The sequence below is a fragment of the Sarcophilus harrisii genome, chromosome 2, assembly GCF_902635505.1.
Source record: "Sarcophilus harrisii chromosome 2, mSarHar1.11, whole genome shotgun sequence".
NCBI lineage: Eukaryota > Metazoa > Chordata > Mammalia > Dasyuromorphia > Dasyuridae > Sarcophilus > Sarcophilus harrisii.
The window spans coordinates 628469590-628496987 of NC_045427.1; the positions used below are offsets into that span (position 1 = coordinate 628469590).

General features: G+C 37.0%; 1 long non-coding RNA gene and 1 pseudogene across 1 annotated transcript; one reads left to right on the forward strand and one right to left on the reverse strand.

Moving 5' to 3' along the window:
• Positions 1-3344: 3344 nt before the first annotated feature.
• Positions 3345-22732, reverse strand: LOC111718924 (annotated as a pseudogene).
• LOC116421970 lies at positions 22586-25747 on the forward strand. Its single transcript, XR_004232567.1, has 3 exons — positions 22586-22671; positions 24148-24231; positions 24816-25747. It is a non-coding gene; the product is annotated as an uncharacterized LOC116421970 (long non-coding RNA).
• Positions 25748-27398: the final 1651 nt, after the last annotated feature.

A 27398-nucleotide genomic window follows, 5' to 3' on the forward strand; every position in this document is an offset into this window, starting at 1 on the left:
CTTATCTCTAGGGATTTCCCTATGACAATTTTTCCTATTGATGTTAAAGACAAGCTGTGTGTGTGTGTGTGTGTGTGTGTGTGTGTGTGTGTGTGTATTTGTAAGTTCTTTCAGGGTAGACAGGAATTGTCTTTTATTTACTTTTGTATCTTCAGCACTTAGCACAGTACCTGGCATATACTAGGTGCTTAAGAAATGTTTATTGACTGAATAACTGAGTATAGAGAGGGGAATGAAAATGCGAAGATTAGAAATATAGGAAAAGGTGAGGAAGTGATGGATCTTAAAAGTCAAACAGAACATTTTTATATTTGAATTGGGGTTCTTTATACACATGACCAGACTTGGAATTTAAGAAATCTATTTGTCAGTGGGACTTGGCAACATGGACTGAAGTGGGGAGAAGGTAAGTCAGGGTGACCAATTAGAAGGATATTGTATGATGACAGACATAAGCTAACAAAGGCCTGAAGCAGAGTGGTAGCTGTGTGAGTAGAGAGAAGATGTGTATAAAAATGTCATGAAAATTGAAACATTGGCTATTGGAGATCAGTAGGAAAGGGAGCATGAGGATGATATTGGGATTGCAAGTCTGGGTATCTAAAAAGGTGGTGCTGATCTTGACATTAATAGGGAACTTCAGGAGGGAAGGTTTCGGGAAAAAGATGTCACTTATGGACATGTTAAATTTGAAATGTCCATAGGACATCCAGCTTGAAATATATGCAGTAAGTAGTTCATATTGTGAAATTCTCCTCAACCAAATCCACAGACACGCTGAAATTTATGCATGGGTCTTCTTCCTGGGTCCTTGAGCCACGGAAGTATATAGAGAAAAAAGAAAAAGACTTGAAACAGAATTTTGGGGAGGGGGGTACCCATGCTTGGTAGAAGATCCAGCAAAGGAAACTGAAAAGGACCCAGGCAGCATAATGTATTGGAATCACAGCTGGCCTAATTCAAGGGAAATCCCTCTATGTGACACTGGGAAAGTCACTTAACTTCTTAGCAGCCGAAATAACATGGTCTGAAACTAAGATCCAGAATAGATGTCAATGTTTAGGAACATTTTAATCACTTTTTATTATTCTCCACATTATAAAGAGAGCAAATATTTCATTTTCATGTGAATTTGAATATTTAGATCATTGATCTTTTGGAACTTAAAGTGTTTGATGCAAATTCTGGGTAACTTACACTGGAGAGGAGATGATCTTACTTTCCTGTTTTCTCAGCAATTTTCTGCTGAACATAATAGGGGTCTTAGAAAGAGGAAAGAGGATTGGTGAATAGAACATTAGGCAAGTTAGATGTTCTAAAATATCTTCACTTTCCAAACAGTCACTTGTCTTATTCTGGCCATTACTTGGAAATGATCACAGCTCTAGAGAAAGATTGCTTCGTGGGATAATTGGGAAAGGTGACCCCACAGAATGACTTACAAGCATTAGCAATCTTAGTTTTTAGAAGCTACATGACTATAGCTTCTTGATGAAATAGTCATGAATCGAGTAGCAATATTGTGGCTAACGTGTGCCAGAGAGGGCTTGATTTCAAGACTCCAACTTAGAGAGAGTGAGAACATTTGTATTCTTTCAGCAAATGGAAGTAATGGATCTTAGACATTAGTTCTCAAATCCAAATGACTAATTGGGCAGCTAGGAGCTGCCATCTGTCTCTTGACAAAATGACTCCAGCACATTGGTTTTAGCTTTGATCTTTATCTCTTGCCTACTCCAGTGATGTCTTTTGCAGTTTCCCAAGGACTCTGGTTTCTCTTTAAAAATGCAATGTCCTGGTCAATTCAAAATGGCTTTGAAGACATTTGACACTTCTGTCTCATATCAGAATTGTGAATGATGGTTCTGAGTATTTCTATGATATAACCAACACAGCTAAAGTAGTATTTTCATGGCTACTTCTCCCACTCATCTCCCACCCTTGCTGATCATGAAATTCTAAACTTGTTCCTAGAGCACAGACTTCTCTTTCAAGTGATCTTCACCACAATGGGAAGGCAGGGATGAGGAGGAAGAGATCTAGAAGAGAGGTAGAGTGCCAAGAAAATCCAGAGAGAACTACTGAGTCAGAAGGAGAATATGGCCAATAATATGATATATTTCATAGAAGTCAAAAGATAAAGACAGATTAAAGGCACAGAAATTTTTTACTAAAAGACACTTTAATGTCAGTGAGAACAGTTATTTTTGAGGAAAGAAAATTAAATCATTTCAAGTTTTTCAGTGAAATACTGAGTTCAGTTTTCTGGTAAGAAGACTGGGGATGATGTGAGAGATATCAGCAGTAAAAAAACATCTTGGAATAGATGCTGAAGAGAGGGAGGCTGGGAGAAAGAGAAGGATTCTGTTCTTGTAGTAAGAATGTAGAAACAGAGAAGTCAAGTGTCTCCATAGAGCAAGGGAACAAGGAAGGTTGGCAAAGAGGTCAATTTAAGATAGAGCAGCTTCTCTCTTAAATCAAGAAGCTGAAAGAAAGAAAGTGATAAGAACTGCAGTGAGAATCTGGGAAAACATGGAGATATAAAATTAAGAGAAAAGTGTGTAGGCAGAAGGTGTGAGCCATAGGAAGAGATGGCAATGTGTTATAGTGGATAGAATACTGAACTCAGAGTCTCAGAAATATAGGTCTGAATTCTGCTTAGCATGAGGTAAAGCTGTGTGGCCACAGGCAAGTCGCATGATGCCCAAGAAGAATAGGTAACTATCACAGATTTTGCAATTAAATTATGTTTAGCTGCATTCTGACCAGCTCTGTGACTTCATGAATACAATCATAGTTCCTTGGCAGATTGAGGAATTATGTTGAGTTGTAGAAGGAATTTGATCTTAGTTTGTTGGGCCCTAAACTGTAGAAGATTCTGCAAAACTAGAAATGGATAGATCCATCAAAGGAAAGTGACTTAGTCACTTAGTGACCATTCCGGTCATAGAAATCTTTCACCTCGTGTTCTCCTTTGAATATCACCCTTGAAAATGGTCCACTAAGCACAGTTAATTGCACTGATTATCTCCACTGATCATGGAAGGGGAGTCAGTAGGGAACGATGCACCCATGTGAAGTGACTTGTCCAAAGTCACCCAAGTTGATAACATTAGCTGCAAGAAAGGACCCAGGTCCTCTGCCCCAAAAGTTAGGTCTCTTTTCATGTTACCATGCTGCTTCTGAATTCATGATTCTCAATGTGTGCAAGTGCAGGCACACATTTTCCTATCACAGAGTTATTAGCAACACAACCGTGTTTATTGTACCCCAAATTCACAAAAAAAGTTGTACGATATAGAATAAGATTATCCTTGAGGTTATTTGAAAAGAACAAACTAATACCGGTTTTGGAAGGATATTTTATTAATCTTCCTCTGAAACCCAACATTGGAATTGAGTATATGAATTAGAGCATGGTTGCAGGCATTAATAAGAAGGATGCACATGAATGTCTGTAAAGCAACTCCTAATATGCAATGACATACAAAGTATTCTACTAGCTTCTTTTATTTTTGGAAATTAAGATCCATTTTAAACAATAGAAGTGAGTGTTTCTTTCCTTCATGGAGATTCCAGTAAAAAATATGAGAATTTTGAATCCAGAAGGAAATGCCAACTGGCTAATTTCCCAATCAATTTTGTCTTCTTTTTTTGTTTTTAGCGAGGAAGAAAGCATAGTTCATAAAATGGTATAATGTTGGTGATCACAACCGGCTTGGTCTTGATGCTAATTTCATTTGGATCTCCAACTGATTTGAGGGTGAAGTTCTGTAGAATTGTGGTAAAGAACAAAAACAACTCCATTCTTGCCAGGCCCTCTCCAAGACAAGACCTTTTTCCTGAAAAGAAATAAAATTATACATAGAAATCTTCACACAATATCATAGTGTCAGCCAAAGTGAAACAGTCTCATTGGACCTAGACATTTGTAGGGGGAAAGTAAAAGAGAAGGAAGTAGATGGGCAGAAATGGTGAAATCTATTATTGTGACATAGAGGTCAATCATTAACTTTCACTAGGGGACAAAAGGAATTCCCTCTTCACACCATTCTTCCCCCAGTGAGCCCTTTGTGGAGGAGATCATGCAATGGAGTCATAAAGAAAGCGAAAGGTGAGCAGCCAAGAGGCTCAGCTCATCTTGTGAGGACTGACAGAAGAAGCCAGGGCACAGGACGACTAGAAAACAAAGTGTGTCACATGCCATAGTGGGCTGTCCTCAGAAGGACCACTGGGAGGAAGTTCAGTGAGAGGAGGGTTAGAGAGGGAACCGGATTCTCCCATTAGAGTGAGAGGTACAGGTGCGAAGGGTTTCTTTTTACCAATGGAAAAAGGCATGAAGTAGTCACTTTTTTTGAATTTCCCATTCTTATCCAGGAAGTGTTGGGGGTCAAACCGTTCAGGGTTGGGAAACTCTTTGCTGTCAAACAAGACTGGGAAGAGAAGCGGGAAGATTGTTGTGCCCTAAAGGGAAGAAATTCGAGTCAGTTATAATCATGAAAAGCTTTGCTATGTCAATTCCAAGGATCTTTAGTGGCTCCCTCCTTTCTCTAGTACAAAATCCACACTCCTCTTGTATGGCGGCAATTGGGACATCTAGCTACTGATAACTTGCACAGGTTCTAGTCTAGCTTTTCACATTGATATCTGCATTATTGTCCTGATCACACCTTCCTTGGGGTTCTTGCCTAAACTGGTCCAACTGCTATTTCCCATCCACAAAGCTCCCTCTCTGCCCTTCTTGCCTTTATAATAGTTGTGGCCCATGGCTAGAAGGCACACCTTGCTCATTTCGTTCTTTGAGAATCCCTAGTTTTCTTCCCAGATTGACTTTGGGTTCCACCAAGGAAGCTTTGGCAAAGACTAAAACTCTTTGTGCTCCCTGTCCCCTCAGTTCTATGCACTATGTGTACACCTAATGCCTGTGCAACTCTGGGCAAAATAAGAGAAATGCCCGTGTCCCTGGCAATGATGAAAGAAAGTAGGAACAGAGCAGACTTTCTGCCGAGGGAGTTTCTTCAACAGAAAGTCACTCTGTTAATCAAATCACAACTTGGATGTGAAGAAGAGAATTGATACTTTGACTGGAACTTTCTGTGCTAAATCATGCTTTCTCCAAGAGAAGTCAAGGTCCTCAATAGTCAAACAACCTTCAATTCTTGTTTGGTGTCAGCAGAATGTGGCCCAGCAATCCTTACACAGGAGATTCTTTCTGAAGCCTTGAGGATTTGAATTAAACAATGCACTCAGGGGGTATGTTAAATGTGAAAGTAGCTGGAATGCTCCATCCTTTCTTTGAGGGAGAATAATTCTGCTGATTCAGTGCTAGGAAAGCTTAATCTAATTCAAATTCGCTCAATCAATGTTTTTAGTAACCCTGAAAAGTAGTATTCGGTAATTTAGATATAGGAATTAATCTTTACTGAAACATTTTAAAATGACCATAGGCAATTCATCTGACTTGAAACTCAGTGTGCCCACCTGCACAGTGGGATAGATAATAATATTTCTCCAATCCACTTTACTGTCTAATAAGAAGAAATGAAAAAAAAAGAAAATCATTTTGAGCAATCTTTCCATTATTTTCCCTGTACATTTGCTTTCTCTGCTGTTTCTGTGGTGATTGGGAAGCAGGAAGAAACAAGATAAGAAATACCTTTTTCTCATTCCTCATTCAGCACGACATCTAAGTTAGCTATATGTAACAGAAGATTTCCTATGAGATCATGACAATGGGACTGGATTTTCTCATGTCTAAAATGAGATCATTGAATCAGATTATATTTGAGTGTCTTCCAACACTAGATCCCATTCCCCCATGATTACTGACCTTGGGGAGGACATATTGTTGCAACTGGATGTCCCGAGTCGCTGCATGGGCTATGTTGAAAGGCAGGATGTTAATAAATCTTTGCACTTCGTGTACCTCAGCATCCATATAGGGCATATCTTGTCTGTCCTTTATGGAAGGAGCTCGATTGTGTCCAATCACACAATCAATTTCCTCATGAATTTTTGCTGCAGGAATAAAAACAGGAATAATCACTGGAATCCTGGGCCTTCTCAGAATGCCCAACAGAGCTTGTGTGGAGTATCTGCCTGATGATAGGATCTGCAATGATTCTCAGAGGGGCTCAGGGTCCTGTTTCTCCTCAGGCTTTAGCAGCAACAATGGGATAATTCTCTGGGGCTCAGTGGATAGGAATCAGGAAGAACTATGTTTATACTCCTCTTTATACCATCATCGGTGTCAATTCAGCCAAGTCATTAAGCCTTTCTAAGCCTGATTTTCCTCAGGTGAAAAATGGGGATCATAAACTATGTGTCTTCCAAGATTCCCTATACTTCAAAACCTGTTATTTTATGATTTCTGCAATGCATATAATAGCTGCATCTCCCTTAGAGGACATCAGATAAAATAATATGTCAACTGATTTGCAAACCTTGCATCATTTATATATAATGCCATTTAGTATTCTCAAAGAAAGTAGATTTCTTCATTTGAATTTGATAGTGCTGGAGATGACATTATCATTTTGATTTAAACCCTTCACCAGATATATATATATTTCAGTTCCCGAATCAACATCTAAGCTTCTGGGACACCAAGTTTCAGCATTTGAAATGCCTCATTTTTACCTATGGCCATCTATGCTGGTTATGCCGTTATCTTTGTATAATAGAGATATTCTATTATGTCTATTATCACATAATATGTGTAATATATATTATAATAGACACTCTATCTGATTGTTACATAGTTATCTATCTATAGATATAGATAAGTGCATAGTTTTGGGGCGAGGTATACATGGGGGTTAAGTGACTTACCTAGGGTCATACAGCCACTAAACGTTAAGTATTAGAGGCTGGATGTGAATTCAGTTCCTCCAGACTCCAGGCCAGTGTCCTATTAATTGCACCATCTAATTCTTCGGTAATCCTATTTCTAATGGAATGGACAAAGGTTCACCAAGATTAGGCTTGAGAACCTCCTGTAAAGGAGAACTCATTACCTCCAGGGAAGCTCTATGGCTAAATGGGCTTTTTCCTAGTTTGCAAGTCTTTCCCTAAATGAAGTTTCCATTTGTCAGTTTGTAACTTCTCTCCCTGGTACCTAGTTCTACTCCTGCAAAACCAGTACTGGTAGAATATAAGTCTTTTCAGGAAAAGCGGTTTTTCAGTTGACTTTTTTTTTGTCATAAGCATAACGTGCACAGTAGGAACTTTATACATATTAGTTAAAGTGAATTTAATTCTGTATGACAGAACTTCTTATATTTAAATAACTAAGTCTTGCCCAAGTGTTGTATGGAACTGTCTAACCTGTTGCTGCTCTGTGTGGAAGTCATGCAAACACAAAATTAGGAAAGCGGGGCTAGCCCCTGAGCAAGGTACAGGGCTGGGAATGTAAGCCTCCTCTGCAACCATGGGAATTCTTTTACTTTACCTTGGACCTCGGGATGCTTCAGAATGAGCAGCAGGCCGTATCTTAGAGTGTTGCTGGTTGTCTCTGTTCCAGCAGCAAATAAATTTCCTCCAGTCATTACTAGATTCTCTAAGTCAAATTCAGAGTGGGGATTATCTTTTTCCTAGAACAGAGGCACAAATCAATGAAATAATGAGAGACAGCAGGGAAAGTCATTAGCAAACAAGAAATATGTGAGTACATAAGTACATGTCCTAGGAACCCTCCCTTACCTTTATTACCAGTAGAGGGTCAGAGATAGTGGGGGAATTCTGGGTGAGGTTTAAGACCCTTCAGCCCAGAGGGAGCCTTGTTCACAATGTCTGCTTTGGCTCCCCATCTGCTCTAAGGGCTCTCGGGCTTCCTGAGAAGCTAGTATGTGCTTGGCACATGGGTATTAAGGTATACAAAGGGGAAAGACCTTGGAATATGGAATATGGACTCCAGATTTTTACCATCCTTGTGGGTCATCTGCCTTCTTCACTCCTCCACTAAGACAGTATATTTTGGCACCTCAACTTGGGGGCTCTAGAAAGCATGCTACAATTGCCAACTCCAAGAGACTAGAACTTGCCTACCACCCTTAGGCTTCTACTATCCAGCCATAGTTTACCCTTTCCAGGGAACCTTCTTTCCCTCAAACAATATGGCATAATGGATAGAGTACTAGACTTTGAATCAGGAAGATCTAAAATTAGCCCGAGCTAAGATGCGTGCATATATAGCCATGGGAAAGTTTCTTAATTCCTTATATGTAACAGGAAAGAGCTGGGTTCTTTTTGGTTCTCTATTTAATATCAATGATGTAAAAGATGCAGAAAGGGCCTAATCAAGTAATTCATGCAAAAGTGTAATGAACTGGTAAGAGACCCCTCATGCTGATATTTTCACTCCCAAACAGGACAACATCTTAATAACATAATCAACAGCAGCAGAAATTTCAGATTTTCAAACTGTGAAATTGAGAGAAAATTTTTTTGGCATAGAATACAGAATTTCAAATGTTGTAAGGAAAGTGAATTTCATCCAATCAACCTGTGAGTGAACAGAAATTTCCTTTTTACAATCTTCCTTAAGTGGTCATCTAGCTGCACCTTGAAGTTCATTCAGCCCTGGACATTATCCTTTTTATGCAGAAATGAATGTTTCTCTGTAATTTCAAAGCATTATTATGCATCTTTTCTCCTGGGAATATGGAAGCAAAAGTATTCTAATGGATCAGATTTTAAATTATGGAGCTTCAGAAGTCCTTCCAACTCACAGATGCTGTGAAATTCTATGAAATATGAAAGCTGGTTGGATTTAGAGTTTGGAAGTATCTTGGAGATCACAATAATTTACACAAAGGAAATAGAAGCCTAGAAAAATCAAATTATTTTTCTTCAAGATCACACAGGAGAAAATGGAAACAGGTGGATATAGGAGAAGACTTAACAGCAGGTTATCTGAAATGTAAATGAAGCTCCCAAAGTATAATTTTTTTTTAAAGGCTGAGACAAAGTTTGGGCAGAAGTCAATTTCTACCCAACTCAACTGGCATGAAGCGGAGAAATGAGCAAATTATTTAGACCCGGATATTAAAAAATGAATATAGATTCAAGAATAACTATACAAACATCTCTAAGAAAACAGAAAACAATGCAGTAAGCATTATAGGAATCTCAGATATAAAGGCACAATACCATAGAGACAGCTAGACGGCACAATGGATGGAGCATTGGACGTGGAGTTACCAAAATCTGAGTTCAAATCTAATGCAAACTTCTCTAGTTTTATGACTGAGCCAATTATTTCATTTTTATATGAATCCATTTTCTCATCTCTAAAATGGCAATAATAATAGCAACTACCCCCTAGGGTTGTTGTGAGGTATAAGTAAGATGATATTTGTAAAATATTTTAGAAGTATTGAAGTGTGATGCCAATACTATAGCTATTATAATTATTATTATTGTATTTCACAAAGAAAAAAGAATCAAAAGAAGAAAAAAGGATGAAGAGTGAGCTAAACACATGTCTCAAAAATTAAAAACTGAATAAACAATTTAGAACATATAATAGATAATGTGTCTAAAATAAATTCTTTTAAGATGAAACACAGGTTTGGTACTAGAAAATAGAGAAATTTTGACATAAAATTTAAAGATAACAATATTGGAAGAACACATTGGCTCTATAGAAGCCAAAAGGATGGAAAAGTAATAGAAAACTAAAATAAAATAGGAAATTAAGTACCTAATATTTAAATAATGGAAAATGCATAATTGCTAAAAAAAAAAGAGGACAAAGTATAGATAGATAGATAGATAGATAGATAGAATTCAGAGGCTATCCAAGAGAAAGAAGCATCAAATTTAACACATTAAGAAGTTTAGTGCTCAAAAATTAGATATTCAACATTAAAGAAGTATTTTTGGGCAAAGAAAGTCTTTCAACTCTTCAGGACTACTCCTCTCTGAAAAATCAAAGAGATTAGAAAACATCAAAATTAAAGTAGATTAGGTTATAGTCAGAAATAAGTTATCTTTTAAATATGACCTTGATCATATATGAAATAAGATTGGCTTATATACATCAATGTTATAAAAATGAACAATTGTGAAAAAATAATCAACTCATCGATTCAAGTGCAGATGATAAAGAATGCTACCTGCCTTCAGAGAGAGACAATTGTTGGATTACTGTGCAAAATGGGACACATTTTTTGATATTTATTTTATATGGAAATTTATTCTTCTTGATTATGATTACATGATAATGAGGATTTTATCTCATCTTCACTGGGTGGGAGGAAATAAACATTTGACTTTTTAAAAGGGTGCCTTGGAGGAGAGAAAAGGTGTTTTTCAGGCATTTCCTAAAAAGAATTTCAAAGTGAGTCAGATATTTGGCTTGGAAAACTTCAAACTAGACAAGTAAATAAATCATTAATTGAAAAATTAAGCAATGGAATCAATACTCCATGCTTTTGTAATTCACTACTGAAAAAAAACCCTTGACTTGAGCCACTGAAAGAAAGGTAAAAATAAAGGGCAGAAGGAACAAAAGTACCATTATATCTAGGTGAGGAATTGGGCCTTGGTATAACCTTGGAATAAAATTTTTAGTGAACATTTAATAAAAATATTTAATTCTGTGATGTTTTCCACTGTTTATCCATGTCCATCCTCAGTTGACACAATGTAAGATATCACTAAATGAAGGGGCAAAGTGCTAGGTAGTGGTAACATAAGGCAAAAGGACAAAAAATAAGACAGAGTTTCATCCTATTGGGGTCTAGAACACATTAGAGATAAGCATGTGTGGGATCTACAAAAAATCGAGAATTTCTGGGTAGGACAGGAAGGTGGGAGGAATAAAGGAAGGCTCCTAAAGGAATTGGAGGTCAGTGTAGAAGGAATATTATGGCTACTAAGTGTTGGGAAAGAAACAGGAGAATTCCAGGCATGGGAAGCCAAACTGCATAAAGGCAAAGAGGGAAAAAATGGAATATATTTTATTGGAACCAGCAAGCAGGCCAGTTTAGCTGTAGCATAGAGGCTGTGAGGGGGGAAATGCATCACCAGTCTAGAAAGAAAGACTGTAGCCAAATAGTGAAGGGTGCTAAAAGCCAAATACATGAATTTGCATTGTATCTGAAAGCCCTAAAGCATCTTGCTCAGGGAAAGGTTTCAATGATTCTCATACTTTATGCATCTTAAATTCACAGATTTGTGAAGAATGGACTGAGAATCTTTGTTCTTGGAGAACTTTAAGAGGGGTTATTTTCTGGGATGGTGCTGATGCTGAACTGAAATAGGATGGCTGTGCTAAGAGGGGCAGGTGGACTATTGCTGCCTTGACTGGGAGGGTTAAAGGGAGGGAAGGCTAAGGGTTTTCTTTCTTTCCCTCTGGCACTCCCCTTCCCCTATGACATGTATTATTGGACAGCTCAGATCCAGTGGGAAACAGCATTGCTTGCTCAACATTCCCCAAATGATCATTCCTTCTAGGGAAGTTTAGTCTCTTGGGTGAGTCTCCTTCTATGAAGGAATGAATGAAATAAGCATTTATCAGGCATATGCTATGGGCCATGTCCTGTACAAATATATCATTTGATCTTTACAATGACCCTGGGAAGTAGAGGGTATTATTATTTTCATTATACAGTTGAAGGAATAGAGGCAGACCAATATGAAGTGATGTAGCAGGATTATACTGTTATAAAGTGTCTGACTCCTTATTTGAACATAAGTCTTTCTGATTTCAGGCTCACTACTCTATCCATGTCATCCCCTAGCTACCTCTATCAATCTGAGTGGAAGTATGTACGATGGGAATATAGTTTGAGGATTAAATAGAATGTTGGACTGATATCCTGGAAAAATGTGAGTAGATTTGTATCATCAGGGGAACGAATAGGACGCTATAAGTGCTTTATTTCTAAATTTATTTGCACATTTTTTGGAGGCTTTTGTATCTTTTTCATTTTTCTGTGGAGCAAACTGAAGATCATCCTATTGCCGGAAAATAATTAATTATGAGTGCTTTTGTGGCAGCTAGTTATAACTAGGATTTATAATATTAGTTAGCATTTATTTAATGCTTTCAGGTTTGTGATCTGTTGCTGTTCAGTTATTTCAATCATGTCTGATCTTCCTAAATTCATTTAATCATTTGCTGGTAAAAGACATTGGAGAGGTTGGCCTTTCTTCCTCCAGCAGATCTACTTTCAGGAAAGCAGAGGTTAAAGGACTTATACATGATCACTCAGATTGGAAATGTCTGAGAATGGATTTGCATTTGGGTCTTTCTTAATCCAGGCCCAGTGTTCATTTCACTGAGCCATCCACTACCTGTATTTTAAAGTTAACAATATGCTTTACAATCATATTATTTTATCCTCACAATCACCCTAGAAAATAAATGCTATTATCCTCAACTTAAAAATGAGGAAACTGAGGGAGTCAATGGTGATATAACTTTCCCAGGGCTACATAGCTAATGTCTGAAGTTGAATTGGATCTCTATTTTTTTTCCTATTTGGCTTCTTTTTAATTTTTTGCATATTATCTCCCATTTTTTAAACTCCTTGTGCTCAGGGACTATCTTTTGCCTCTTTTGTGTCTTCAGCACTATCTGGCACATAGTAGGGTCTTGCTAAATAATTATTAATTGATTCTACAATATACTATCTTCTTCCTAGGCTTCTAGGGAAGCCTAGATCATGAGCTCATCTTCTAGCAATTCAGAACTCTTCTAATTTCCCTCGCAATTTTCATGTAAGAGATCAGTAGAAAGCCAATTGACACCTTAGGAAAAATGGATGCATTGATATTTTCTAATGTCCCTTCCAAGGGTTTTCGTGGAAATATATGAGTGAAGACTCTCTCATGGGAATATATATTAGCCTTAAACTATACCGCAATTATGACTTGACACTTTATAATAATAGTTATAACTGAAAAGTTGCAGGTATTTGTCCCCACCTGTTTCCCACCTCCTATTGTTAAGTAGCATTTAAGTATCTCTTTTAAAGGCAATTTATTCTTTTGATTCTGGGTTAGATTTCCACAACTAGAATGTAACCCCAGACTCCCCCAAACAATGGGGAAAAGGCCATGCTGGGGGGCGTTAGGGGGGGACTTTGGGGATTTCTGCATTCAGACTATTTAATCAGGTGTTTTGCAATTCATGCATTGTACTCCTTTTGCTGATAAATACCTTGTCAAAATTTCCCTTTTCCCTTGAAGATTAATCCAAAATTTTTCTTATAAAGAGTCTCTGATTTTTTTATGATCAATACTGTCCCATATATTTTGAAGAGTGTGACCTGTAAGAATTTTGGAATATCAGCTTTGCTCAATGAGCAAGGTGCTTCCCCCCCATGCCTCCTACCTGCTGCATTTTGGAGAGGTAGCAGTCAATGAAGTCTTGAGGGTTGCTGGGATCTAGTACTGTTTGATGCTCCTTCACTCTTTCCAAAATGAAATGTCTCAGTTCTTTAACATTTTTTAAAAAATATTTTATGTTTTCCAGGGAGGTACACTCTGAATCCTGGTAAAAAGTTGTAGAGCTACATCGCCCCCCCCAAACCCAAGCAAACACATGTGAGTTTACTGTCATAAAGAGTCACCTCTATATCTCTAATTATAAACTCTTCTATTCTATTTGTTTTTATTGACAAAGAGTGTTTTCTATTGTCCTCTCCATACACTGAACAAAAAAGAAAAATAAACCCTTGAAACATGTATACATAGTCAAGCAAAACAAAGCCCCTCCTTGGCAATAGCCAGAAACATGCATCACATTTTATATATCAAGTCCATCATCTCTGTCAGAAGGAGAATAGCATGTTTCATTTTGGTTCCTCTGGAATCATGGTGAATTTTTATATCAATTAAAGTACATTAGCCTTGCATGATATTTATCTTCCCATTGTTTTTCTCATTGTACAAATTAGTTCTACTCACTTTTTTGGCAACCATTCATAAAGTCTTCCCATGTGTACAGCTGTACCTTTCATCATTTCTCAAAATATAAAATTCAGTTATATTCATATCCCAGAATTTATTCAGTTATTTCCAATAGATGAAAAGCCCCTTAGTTTCCAGTACTTTGAAGCCCCCTAAAAAACCTCAGTTCAATTTTTTTTTGCATATAGCTTTCAGTTTTACACACTTTCTTCTTTTTTTGATTTTTTGGGAGCATACTGGCCAAATAACGGTATTGCTAGTTCATAAAACAGATATGATTTACTAATTTGGGAGGGACAGATCTAAATTGCTTTCCAGGTTACCTAAACAATCCAAACACCAACAGTTTTTCAACGTGCTAATTTTCCCACAACAACATTTTTTGACATTTAGCATCATTTAAATACATTTTGAAATACTTGTGAGGATTTATTAAGACCTCCCTACTTTTTTGAGAATGCTATTTGAGACCAATTTTTTCATACAATCTATACAGTAAAATAGCAGTGTGTGTGTGTGTGTGTGTGTGTGTGTGTGTGTGTGTATTTTGAAAACATCCACTCAAAAAAGATTTAGTATTGATTTGAAAAAAAGGGAGAATTCTACCAGCCATCAGCAAACAAAACATCTTATCCTAATTGGACAGAACAAATTTCACGATAATATACAATGGAACGAGGGAAGTCAGAAGTTATTCAGTTTTAGGTGGTAGCAGTCTCATTTCTCTGACAGAAAGGAACATGGAGCAGAGACAGAAACCTGGGTAGGAGACAATGCTTCTTTGACCTCCAGATATGGGATGCCTCCCGTTATAATTAATAAAGTATAATGCAGTTAAATTCTAGTAGGACTGGTGATTAAGACTGGGGAGAGGGGCAACTAATTAGAGATTAGAACATATCCCGGAAGCTCAGCACCTGAAGTGAGAGGAACAGGCACCCTTAGTAGGAAAAGGAAAAGGAATGAGGATCCTTGGTTCTGATTGCAGTGAATGACTGCTGTGATCCTACATGTCCATCCATTGTAGAGACTAAGCCATAACACTGATGTAATCTGTAGATGACTTTCTTAAGTTCTGGCCAGCTGTCCTCCCTAATCCTTTAAGAATGGGTTGGAAAGGCTCTCTGTAAATACTTATTTTACTTGCCCACATCTATGAGCATTATCATACTTGGAATATCTTAAGGTCTAATCAGACAGTTTTCTCTATTTCTTAAATATTTGTATGACCTAGAAGTAGTTCACAGAATACTGGGAAAAGAATATCTCATTTCAGAGCCAAATATATTACATGATATTATTGTCCTTGAGTGCATAATATATGAAAGGTGTGTGTTCCTGTGTGTTGAAGATTTTGCTAAGAGTTGAGAATCTATGGTACATCGGTCCTGTTGCTGAAACAGAGCAAACAGCCACAAAATATGAAGACAGCTTTGTTCTTACCTGTATCCATCGTGAATTAAGGAGCTGAAAGTTTTCATTTAACAATTTCATCAGATATAGAAATTTCTCATCATTGTACTTGAATCGATCACGGAAGAGGATAGAACAGATCACATTGCATGGGGCACAGCCAAGGATGAAGGTGGGATCAGTGGGCTGACCTAATGTAGAGAAAAGTGAACAAAAGAAAAAAAACACGTTTAACAAAAATATTCCACTTATGTAGAAACTGGACATATCTTTTCCCCATGTCATGTTTATTTCCTCTAAGGTTAGAAGATGTTGTTCTCCTGGATAATTTCCTTTACCCTTATAGAAAACTAGATTAACTTATGATATTAGAGTATAAGAAGAGAGAAGGGAGTTTTCTGGCCCAGCACAGTAATTCCCTTTTCAGTGGACAGAGGCCAACATATAGAACGATTGCCAGAGTAAATATTATATAAGCCTTTGGATGGGTAATTGAACCACCCATCCCCAGGAGGAAAGAAAAGAAAACCAACCCTTTGTTTTCCTGAATTCTTCCACTAGACATTGGGCTTCTTCTTGAACTCTTTCTTCAGTGCTTCTTTTCCCCATCCCAAAGTTCCTTAGGGTCATAAGGGAAAATCTACGCATTTGTTTCCAACTCTCTCCATTACTGAAAACAATTCCTAGACAAAAAAGAAGAACAGGACATTGGCCATTCTGAAGGTGGCAGAGAGCACAGTGTGCATGGTAGCTGTGGGATTTTGGCCTAATTCATCGATCAAATTTAATTTTATTCAATTGAAACCAAAATGCGATGCTACTGCATTTAGCACAAGTACTACCACATTTAGGCTTTGTCTTAGGTGCTGAAAATAGACATTAAAAATGAAACCAATAATTAGGTTCAGCATTGAATTATTTGATTCTACTAGATATATTCTGATATACTCTTTTGCTTTTCAATCACTCTTTTGAATAAACTAAACTTACCTTTTTTTTTTTGATTGCATCAACAAATAAAGGAACACTTCCTCTGTCTACAAAACCATCTCCTTGGTCAATTAGAGGTTCTTTCATAATTTTATATCCATATAGCACCACAATACGCTTACTTCCAAAATAGAGAGTATAGATGGGGCCATATTTGTCAGCCAGCTGTGAAAAGAATGCCAAGAAAAAAGAAACATTCAGTTTAAACCTTTAGAGTGTTGGAATTTATCCCCACAATTACCTCATGATGTTCCATATGCATGTGTACATACATGTACCTATACATGCATGGGGCAATATGTTGTAAATGAATCCAGAATATAAAAAGACATAAGCTGTGGTATAACACAACTGTGTTCCCATTACTTTTAGTTTGCTTTGTGGAAATCCGTGTTATTACATGGCCCAGAATTTTTTTCATGTAGAGTTTGCTCTATTGGTATCTATGTTGGGTAAAAACATTCTGAAAAGGCCTGTATTTGATTTTGTGTAGTTTACCCATGGAAGATTTATAGCAAGACATGGCAAAATGCCATCCAAAATGGAGAGGGAATTGCCATCTCCTAACAAAAGCTATTTATTATTATTGCCTCTCTTCTCCTTTTGAAATATTTGTAGTAATTCTTCAGTCATCAACACTCACTTCGAACAAACCTCTAATGGTCTCAGTTTAGCCAAATTTGGTGGCCTTACCTTAATTCACATTCTTTTACACCTCTTTACAAGCTTTTACTCTTTTGACTACCTTCTTTTCTCTTTACTCTCTTCTCTCTGGTTTTCTCTAATCCTTCTCTCTTTGCCTCCCTGTTCCTCTTTCTCTGTCTTTGTCTTTATCCTTTCCCATTCCCTTTCATTTTCTCATTTCCACTTATCAATATCCTGTGCTGAATCATAGTCCATATTGAACCACACATCCATTTGTTTTCCCCATAATATTATTCTGGGCCATCTTCTCTTCTCTTTCTGTACTCTTATGCTTGGTCATCTCATAATTACTATGTCCATAGTTCACAGATCTATACATCTTGGACTAATACCATTCTTGAAGCATAAAATAAAATTCGTTATTCCTACAGTAAAAATCATCCAAATTTCCTTACCTATGGCTAAGATCCCAGTATATAAGAATAGGTTTGACCTCATAATCAACAGACTTCAATGGTTCCATTTCCTATGTGGTCAAATGTAACTTTTTAAAACTTTAATGTCCTTTACAACCCTTTACAACCTTTACAACCTTACCCTTACAAACCTTTACAAGAACTACAAATAAGTTTACTTTGCAAATTGTTTCATTGGCCTATTGACTCAGTTCCCCATTCTGTATCCCCACTAGAAGTTTGTGTCCTCAAAGGGGTGGCTGCTAAATTTCTCTAAATTCTATAAGAAGAGAATGAACCATTGCAGTGAGATATATATATGCAGGGAAATATGTACTTTGAACAAATTAAACTCTGGAACCATTTGGAATTTACCCTCATGAAGGTTTACAAATCATGAGTTAGATGGCTGATCTATTAATAAATTGAGTTGCTCTGAGAAAGTTTCCCTGAATCATTGAAATATCACACTATCCCGTTGCTAAGGTAGACTGCTTCTCCACTGGAGGTTGGATGCACATTTGATCCTCCCTAACACCAGGGGATAAATTTGGGGGAGAACAGGGTGCATAAATTTGTTTGTTCAGAGGTCTAAAGATCGGTAAAAGTTTTCCTAAAATCCATGATCCAAACATATTTCTACAAGTGTAGAATCCCATATTTTCATAAATTTGGATGGATTCAGAGATAGATAATAGAAAGAAGCAATCTTCCATTTGACTATCTGATACCAACCTGGAATTAAGTATAGGGGAAGTAGAGTGAAAAGGGCTAAAGTAAATATTCCATTTAAAAAACAAATCCCTTTATCTAAAAAAACCTAACCTGACACCTAGTCCTGAAAATGTTAGACTTATGGACTTTGCAGAAAAGACCCAGGAGAACGGATAAGGTAAGGTGATGGTTATGGAATGGTGACTCACCAAAGGGAAAACTGTAAAATCATAGATGAATCAGCATTGTCTTTTTCCTATGTGAAGACACTAACAGTGGGACACATAATTGAAAACAGAATTGAAGAGTCAAAACGATATTCCTTTTATGTAGGGAAATTAGAATAGAGGCAACTATTGTTCAAAAATGGGGGAGAAAGTGGAGGGAGGCATGGGTAACTCGAACTATAGGAACAGCTCAAAAGAGAGAAGAAATCTTGGTAGTCATGTTGTTTCACAGAAGAAGGAGCTAGAGTCCAGTGACATAAAGAAATTGGGCCAAAGTTCCCAAAAGTAGCAAGAACAGAGGACTTTGGACACTAGACCTAGTGTTCTATCCACTGTAGCACACAACCTTCCTCAGTATTTACACATGTCAGATTAAAAAAATTATTAACATGCAATGCTTCCACTTCTTTTGACCATTTTACTATATAAATCCCCATAAGTTTTCTGTAAAATCTGAACCCAATTAAGAATTTGATGATCTGATTTGAACATCTGTTTAATTTTCACATCAATTTAAGGGTAAAAAAAACTTTGATCCAAGTCCTTGAAAAGTATTTCCTTGGAGTTAGCAGGGTCTTTGGTACTTTGGTAAGCCCTGTTTGTAGCTTCCTTCCCTAACCTCCTGGGTTAGAGGATGACCTCTAGACTTTCTAAAAGAATAAAAAATATTACAAGTTTCTATAACCATCCTAGCAGCATTATTGGAATAATTATGGTAGTGTCTACCTCTTGGCTCACGGACATGAGAAGAAGAAGAAGAAGAAGAAGAAGAAGAAGAAGAAGAAGAAGAAGAAGAAGAAGAAGAAGAAGAAGAAGAAGAAGAAGAAGAAGAAGAAGAAGAAGAAGAAGAAGAAGAACAACAACAACAACAACAACAACAACAACAACAACAACAACAACAACAACAACAACAACAACATGAACAAGAGAGAATTCGGAGGAGAAGGAGAAGGACCGAGGAAGAGGAGGAAGAGAAGCAGGAGGAGAAGGAAGAGGAGGAAGAGATCTATATTCCCATATACATTTCCAGTGGAGACATATTTGAAGTTCAAACTATGGCTCCAACAACTAACATTGCGTTTCCTCTTTGTTCATATGTAGAAGATACCCCATATTCCATATCCTATGTAATTGTACAGTTGAAAAGCTGTCACTTTCCTAACTTTGTCTCAGGACATAAAGTTAAGCTGGATTTATCTGTGCTTGATGAAGCTAGGATGACTCACTATCATCACTGTGTCCCTTTCTGGATGTTTGCCAAACATCTTTTGATGTAAATTTCATTTGCCTTTATTTTACAAAGTATTTTTTTCTTTTTTTTAACATTTAGTTTGGAGTGACTTGAAGCTAATGGCTCTATAAGATCACAAGAAGTAATGAAACAAAACTCAAAATTCCCCCCAAAAAATGGAGGGAGGAAGAACTAGGAGCTTGTATAATCAAGTATTTGGAGACCTTTCCATAGCACTTGTCTCTTCTGTTTCTTCTGCTGGGTCATCATATCTCTCCTAACTACAATGACTTTTGTGGGCTCTCTTTTCTCTCTACTCCCTTAGAGATCTCATACTTTCAGCACCTATGGCTTCAGTGATTATTTACAAGCAGAAGATTCCCATGTTTATATAACTAGACTTTGTCATTTTTAAACTCCACATAGCCAATGGCTGAGAAGTGCTCAAAATGGATGTCCTATTCACATTGCAAATAATACATCCATAATTCAACTACCTAATTTTCCCACAAAACTACTTCTTTCTCCAAACTTACTCATTTCCCTTGAGAATCCAAAAGATGGATTGTAATGTTCTGGTTGGTTTTCTGGAGGTCTTTGCACCAGTTTTTGTTTCAGCAGAATAATCACCATGAGAATAGCCAGGGATAAAGTCCAAATGCTTTATTGCCTCCTTCACAGTCTTTTGTCCTTGCCTGGGGCCCGGGCTAGCTTTCTGGAGGCCCTCCAGTATGTATCATTGTTTCTTTGGGGGAGGGAGGAGGACCACCATTACAGTCTATGTCTTGAAGTCTGTCTCAGTTCAAAAGCTTGTGCTCCAGCCTCCAGCCACCACAAAGGTGGGAGATGGAACAAATGTCTCTCCTTAGCTCTGAGAGCTTGAGCTCCCACCTCCAGTCTATCTTTTCCAAGTTTGTTTCAGTCCCTTCTCTGGCTGAATTTGTCCCAGTTTATATGCAGTATACTGACTATAAACTACTCATTATATCACTAAGAAACCATTATTTGTTGTAAAATTAATTCAATCATACTGAACTCGAGATCTATTAATCACCCTGCTGAACTAGATAACCATTGTCTTATCAATTCCATTGAGTTAACACTTTGTTTTAAGAATCCTTGTTTTAAGTATATTTCTCCAGAGTTCTGGTCCATTACAGTGGACTTGTCTTGAATATAATTCCATTAACTCTGAATTACAGCCATGGATTTATATTGGACTTAATTTTCACTTATATCTATATACTTACAATAATCTATGGTCAAGTCTGATAGATTCTATCTTCAGGTCCCCCACATCTATTCCATCTTGCTTCCTGACATGTTTGTTGACCCCTACCAAGTTTAAACTACTGTAATAAATTGGTGAGACAGGCATCCAAACTAGTTAAACCAATAAGTTATCCAAGAGAAAGAGAAGATGAAATATACAGGAAAGCCAAACCACCATCAAGTTCCTTTGGAAATGGATATAGTCCAGAACTGTTACTCAAGAGCCTTTGTGATCGATCTTTTCATACCAATGACTCCTGCCCCAAATACCACTGAATTTGCTTTCAGCCCAGTCCAAACAACAATCCTCAAAATGAGGAGGAATCATGAGGGAGAAGGGAACCACCTTTCTCACAACCACCACTATCAATTAATAAACAACTGACTCCAGCAGGAAATTAAGTCCAAAATTCCCAGGAGTGGCAGCCCTACCTAATATAAGATAACTTATTCCTACTTGCATCCCAATCTTTCATACATTAGTCCTCGAAGGAAAAACCTGACAATTTCTTCTGTAAGTGCTGAAACCTCAGCTACTAAACACTACAAATGAAAAACAGGGTCATGGTATCAGAAAAGATATAGATTTTATCAGTAGAATTGACTTGAAATGCTCTGAATTACCATTGTTTTGTTAATGTCCCCTAAAGAGCACAAGGTCTTTCCAGCTGAAATGGCTTTATCTGCTATCTTCCCACTACTGAGCACACAGTGACCAACTGATAATTGATATTTTTATCCATTCTTTCATTAACCTCCAAGATCAATCTCTTCCTTCAAGTATTTCATCTCTGCAATGAATAATCCACACAACTAACAACTTAGTATTCCCATGGTTCAGTTCTGACTACTTCAACTCAAAAAGTCTGCACTAACTTGGCACTTAAATGCCTCCACAGCTGGCTCGACCTTAAGTGTTGAAGATTTATTTTATAGTCCTCTTCATCCCCAAAACTGACCCTGCTAACTATGTTATCTCCCAACTCCTTGTCTTTATCCAGACTGTCTCCCATATCTGGAATTCATTCCCACCCTCTCTTCCAATAAGAATTTGTTACTTCCTTCAAGGTCCAGTACATGTGCTCTCTCCTACTTGAAATTTTTTTGGGGTCCCAGATTATGAGATTATGAGAAGACAGCTTTCTCTGTCTTCTAATTACATTCCACTTACATGTCTATGAATTTATTGTATCCTTCATGGAGAATTCCTCCTTAGGTTCATGGGGAACATAAGCTTCTGGTCAACAGAAACTATTTTCTTTTATGGAGAGATCATTTTATTCTCTATAAGTTTCTCTCCTGTCACAATGCCTGGTATACAGTAGGTGCCAAAGAAGTTTTCATTAATAGAGTAATTAATCTTTACATATATATATATATATATATATATATATACAGTATAATTCATTACACATAGTAAATATTGAATTTCTTCTGCTGCTACCAATGTTTTGACAAAACAATCAATTAATGCCTACTATCATTGTTAATGGAGATATCACTCAATGCCCTCAACTCACCATGCATGAGCTAGGACTCTAAATGTCCATGAGTCCTGATTTCAAGATACATTTGAAGCCTTTGTGTCTCCCTCCACAACCCAATCAGCTGGAATTCAAACCCCAAAACCAGCACTTTTACCTGTGAGAATGATGCAATCATGTTCTTGAAATCCAGTTGCAGGATGTTGCCAAGAAATGGAAGAGGAGTAGGACCCGGTGGGAGCTTTCCCTTTTTGAGTCTTTGGCTCCATTGAGATAAGAAGATTAGCAAAAGAACACAACCCAGGAGGACAGAAGTGGTGAGTCCCCAAAGATCCATTGCCCTGAGAGGTGGTCCTACACTTCTCAGAGGTTCCAGCTCAAGTATTAGATTTTTATAATCATTGATAGAAAACATGGGGTGGCAATGCCCAGGCAATAACTGGATAGTTTTGCAGGCAGATATGGTTAGTTTTCCATTAACCAAGAAATCAAGACATAATTAAGGAAATGTCTACATGTCTGTTACTTTGGAATCTTTACCTGGTCCTAAATCATACAGGGACAGTTGGGGCAGGGAAGGATTTTGTCTCATCTTTTGGAGGTTCATGGGCTATCAACAATCAAATTTCTGCCAGCCTGTGGGACTTTGTTCAGTTAAGGAAAGAGCAAATATCCAAATTCAGTCTGAGAGGAGGTGGTTAAGGAATCCAGAATCTACAATTCTGCAAACTTGATCTCACAGTAGAGGTCAGATGATGTCTTCTTGTCTTCTAAACTACACTGGGCTTAATTGCTATGCTTGTTCTTTCTACACCTTGAAGAACATTCTGTTTGAGAAAGAAAGGGGCAACCAAGTAACATTGACATGCCCTATCTCCTTTCTATCTCTTTAAGCAGTGACTCTGTAGCCTTAGTGGTCCTGGCCAATGTTTATTTCTTTCTTATTCTTCTTGATCAAACCTTTGGTTTCCCCAACATTTTTTCATTTCTCAATTTCTTCTGAGCTTTTAGTCTTCCTGACCCTGATCTTTCAGATTAATGTGTTTTCTGATATCAGTCCTTGATAAGACTATCCCTCTGTCCATCCGTGATACATGCTCTTATCTACTAATGATACTTCATTCAGAGCATGAACCCATTTCTCTCAGACCTCCCTATCCTAGCTTAGAGAAAAAACAGACCTCAGGTTGATTATGTCTGTAGGTACTTTTATTCTTTCTAGTCCTCTCACTTGAATTGAAATGGAGCCTATTTTTCTATTCATAATGACCTCTGCTTTCATCTCATGTGCAAGACTCGGAGCATCACATTCAGAATGTATGTCTTGCCCTATGTTTGAATTGCTCACATATCTTTAAATTTTCAAAGATAGCTTAGTGTGTCATCAGTGGTCAGTGGACAGAGAGGTAGGATCTCAGCCAATCACTATTCAGTTATTGGCCCCTGTCTTCTATTCACAGAAAGGCTATTGCCTGGAAAGTTTGTCTAAATGTGCTATTTTATAAAAAAACTTTTTTGCTTTTTTGGAACAAAGGAGATCGATAAATTCTGAAAGAAAATAAAACATAAGGAAATAAGATCCTTACCCAAAGGTTTGCTAGAGCTAACTAAACCCCTCTCAAGGGAACTTGCCATTAAATTCTAGATGTGACTATTTTCTCCTTGGACATGTCATAAATATTACAAATCAAGGTCTGATTTTTTGTTTCATTGCCAGACCTTAAAAGGTAGCAAAGAAAATGTTACTAGTGCAGATTCAACTTTACAGTATAACAGATATTTTTTTTCCCTAGGCAGCTGGCTATTAACCAATTGCTGTCCTGCATTCTACCTCTGTAGATGAATATGTAAACAAGAACTGTCTGTCCTTCAAAAGTGTGAGTGGCTTGCCTTTTCCATTGTTAGAGTCAGTTCCTTCATTGATATAATCACAGGACTCTTGATGTGTGCAATAATAATATTAATAATAATAAAGTTTGACACTTTCTATTGTCCAGGCTTTTTGCTAAAAAAAACTTCATGAGCCCTGTCTCATTTAATCCTCACTGCCACCCATCTAAATAGGTACTATTATTAGCTCAATTTAACAGTTATTGAAACTGAACCAAATGGTGGTTAAATAATTTGAGAATAATAGCAGAAATATCATCCTGGCCCTCCCCCTGTTACATTTCTGATCTTGGTGAGGTTCCTTCCTATCCCTAGATCTCATTTTCCTTCCCTGATCACTGACAATGTTGAACTAAAAGATCTTGTTCTCAAATGGTGAAAACCTGTGTCCTGTGATTCTCTCCACCCCCTAATAAATCATCCCTACCCATTTCAATGACCTGTAAATTTGAGCAGAGATCTGAAGGTATTTATACACGGCCACACCCCAATGAATAGCAGGCAGAGCTGAGATCCTGCCTGAACTCAACTGACTCCTCAAACTGAAATGAACTTCTTTCTTTGTTTATAGAACACTCAGATCCTGCTGACATCTCTTTTGAAGTTGCCATGAATTTCTGGGCAAGTTTGAATTTCTTTACAACTTAACTGGGTATCTAATCCAACATGGTTATTATTTAATTCCTTCTAATTGGCTTCACACAGATGGAAGATGCATGATGCAAGGACAAAAAAAGCATAACGTGGATTCTGAAGGGAGCTTTGAATGAACCTTCTGATCAGCATTATCATTCTTGTTGGAATGACACAAATTGATAAATAGTGTGTACCACTGCCTTCTCAGAATTCTTCCCTTTGCCTGTGTCAGTTTCCACACTTATAAAATGCCAACAATAGCATCTGTTATTGGGGAGATGAGATGATATTTGTAAAGCACATCCAAGCATTACATAAATATTATTATAATTTTTTTATTCATTCCTCAATGTCTCACTGGAATGATTTACATGAACTGATTTGAAATGAAACGATAAGAACAAGTGAAATATATGACACAATAATGGCAATATTCTACAATGATCAATTGTAATTGACTTAACATTTCTTAGCAATACAATGATCCAACATAATTCTAAAAAACTCACGATGAAAAATATCATCCACTTCCAGAAAAAGAAGTGATGGACTATATTTGATTTTTTCATTTATTTACTTTATTTTAAACAGATGGAAAATAAGAAAAGAAGAACAAAGCATTGCCATGTGCATAATAGAACATAAGAGATAATTTCAAATGTAAACCAATAAATTTTCATGTAAAGAAAAACTTTACAATAAATACTACAAATCCTGTTCAGAACTAGTCATCTTTGCTTCCTTATAGATTTTCTTTTATTCTCTGCTGTACATTTTAAAATTCATTTTTCCTCTTCCTACCTCCCCAATCTGGAAGCCTATATGTATGTGTGTATGCATATGTATATGTTCCTGCACATATACATATATAAACATATGTATTTATACATACATGTATGTATAATCATATATATATTCATATGCATATATATATAAGAATATACTATGTTTATTTTCTTTTTCTTTTTTTTTTCATAACTTTTTATTTACAAGTTACATGCATGGGTAATTTTACAACATTGACAATTGCCAACCTTTTGTTCCAATTTTTCCCTTCCTTCCCTCCACCCCTTCCCCTAGATGGCAGGATGACCAGTAGATGTTAAATATATTAGAGTATAAATTAGATACCCAATAAGCTTACATGACCAAACCGTTATTTTGCTGTACAAAAAGAATCAGACTCTGAAATATTGTACAATTAGCCTGTGAAGGAAATCCAAAATGCCGGCAGAGAAAAATATAGGAATTGAGAATTCAATGTAATGGTTCTTAAACATCTCCCAGAGTTCTTTTGCTGGGCGTAGCTGGTTCATTTCATTACTGCTCCATTGGAACTGATTTGGTTCATCTCATTGCTGGAGATGGCCACATCCATCAGAGTTGGTCATCATATAGTATTGTTGTTGAAGTATATAAGGATCTCTTGGCCCTGCTCATTTCACTCAGCATCAGTTCGTGTAAGTCTCTCCAGGCTTTGCTGAAATCATCCTGTTGGTCATTTCTTACTGAGAAGTGATGGACTATAAATGCAGACCAAAGCATATTTTAAAAGCTTTATTTTTCTTGTTTGGGATTTTTTTTTAGTGTGCACTTTCAATTATCACAAGACTAATCTGAAAATGTGCTTTGTATAATTGCGCATGTATAACTTGTATCAAATTGTTTTCTGTCACGGGGTTGGGGAGGAAGGGAAGCTGCAATTCAGTTTTAAAACTGATTTGAAACAAATGTCATTAAAATAATTGGAAAAATAAATATTCTTCAAAAATATTTAAATTTTGACATCTGGCCTGCATCTTATAGTTTTATGTCAAGTTTCTTGGGACATAAAAAGACTAATTGATTTGTCCGGGTCTCATGGAAAATATGCATTAAAAGGATGCATAAAACTTGAAGCCAAGTTTTTCCTGACTTCACTATATTGGGCTGCTTCCTGAGGTGCTTCTCTTATCTGTCTGAACCCTCCTGAGTTTCCTTTGCTGGATCTTCATGTGGATCATACTCCAGCCATGATAGTAGAAAAGCTTTATATGGAGTTTAAAAAGATGTGTTATATATATTTGTTTTAAGTCACCGAACCCCTAAATATCTGGGTTTTTTGCATTTAAACAAGATGAGTAATAATTGTACCTCGCCTAATTTATTCTGAAGAGAATTAAGGAAAATGAAGTCTGGAAAGAGCTTGGTAAACTATAAAGTATTAAAGAGATTTAGAGGATCATAGATCTAGAGCTGGATGGAAGTATGAAAATCATTGAGTCACCAGCTTCATTTGAATTATAAGGATATGAAGCCCTAGTTGGGGCAAGTGACTTGACCAAGGTTACCTAAGTAATAATTAGCAAAGCTGGGATTTGAAACCAGATGCCCTGATTCCAAATCTAAGTACCTTCCCAGGATACCAATCCCCCCTCCCCTTATTATGTTCACTACTGGTTTCTTGGAGCCTTGTAATGGTCAAAGGAGATGTTTAACCAAAATTGGATTTTAAATTATAACACACTCTAATTACAAC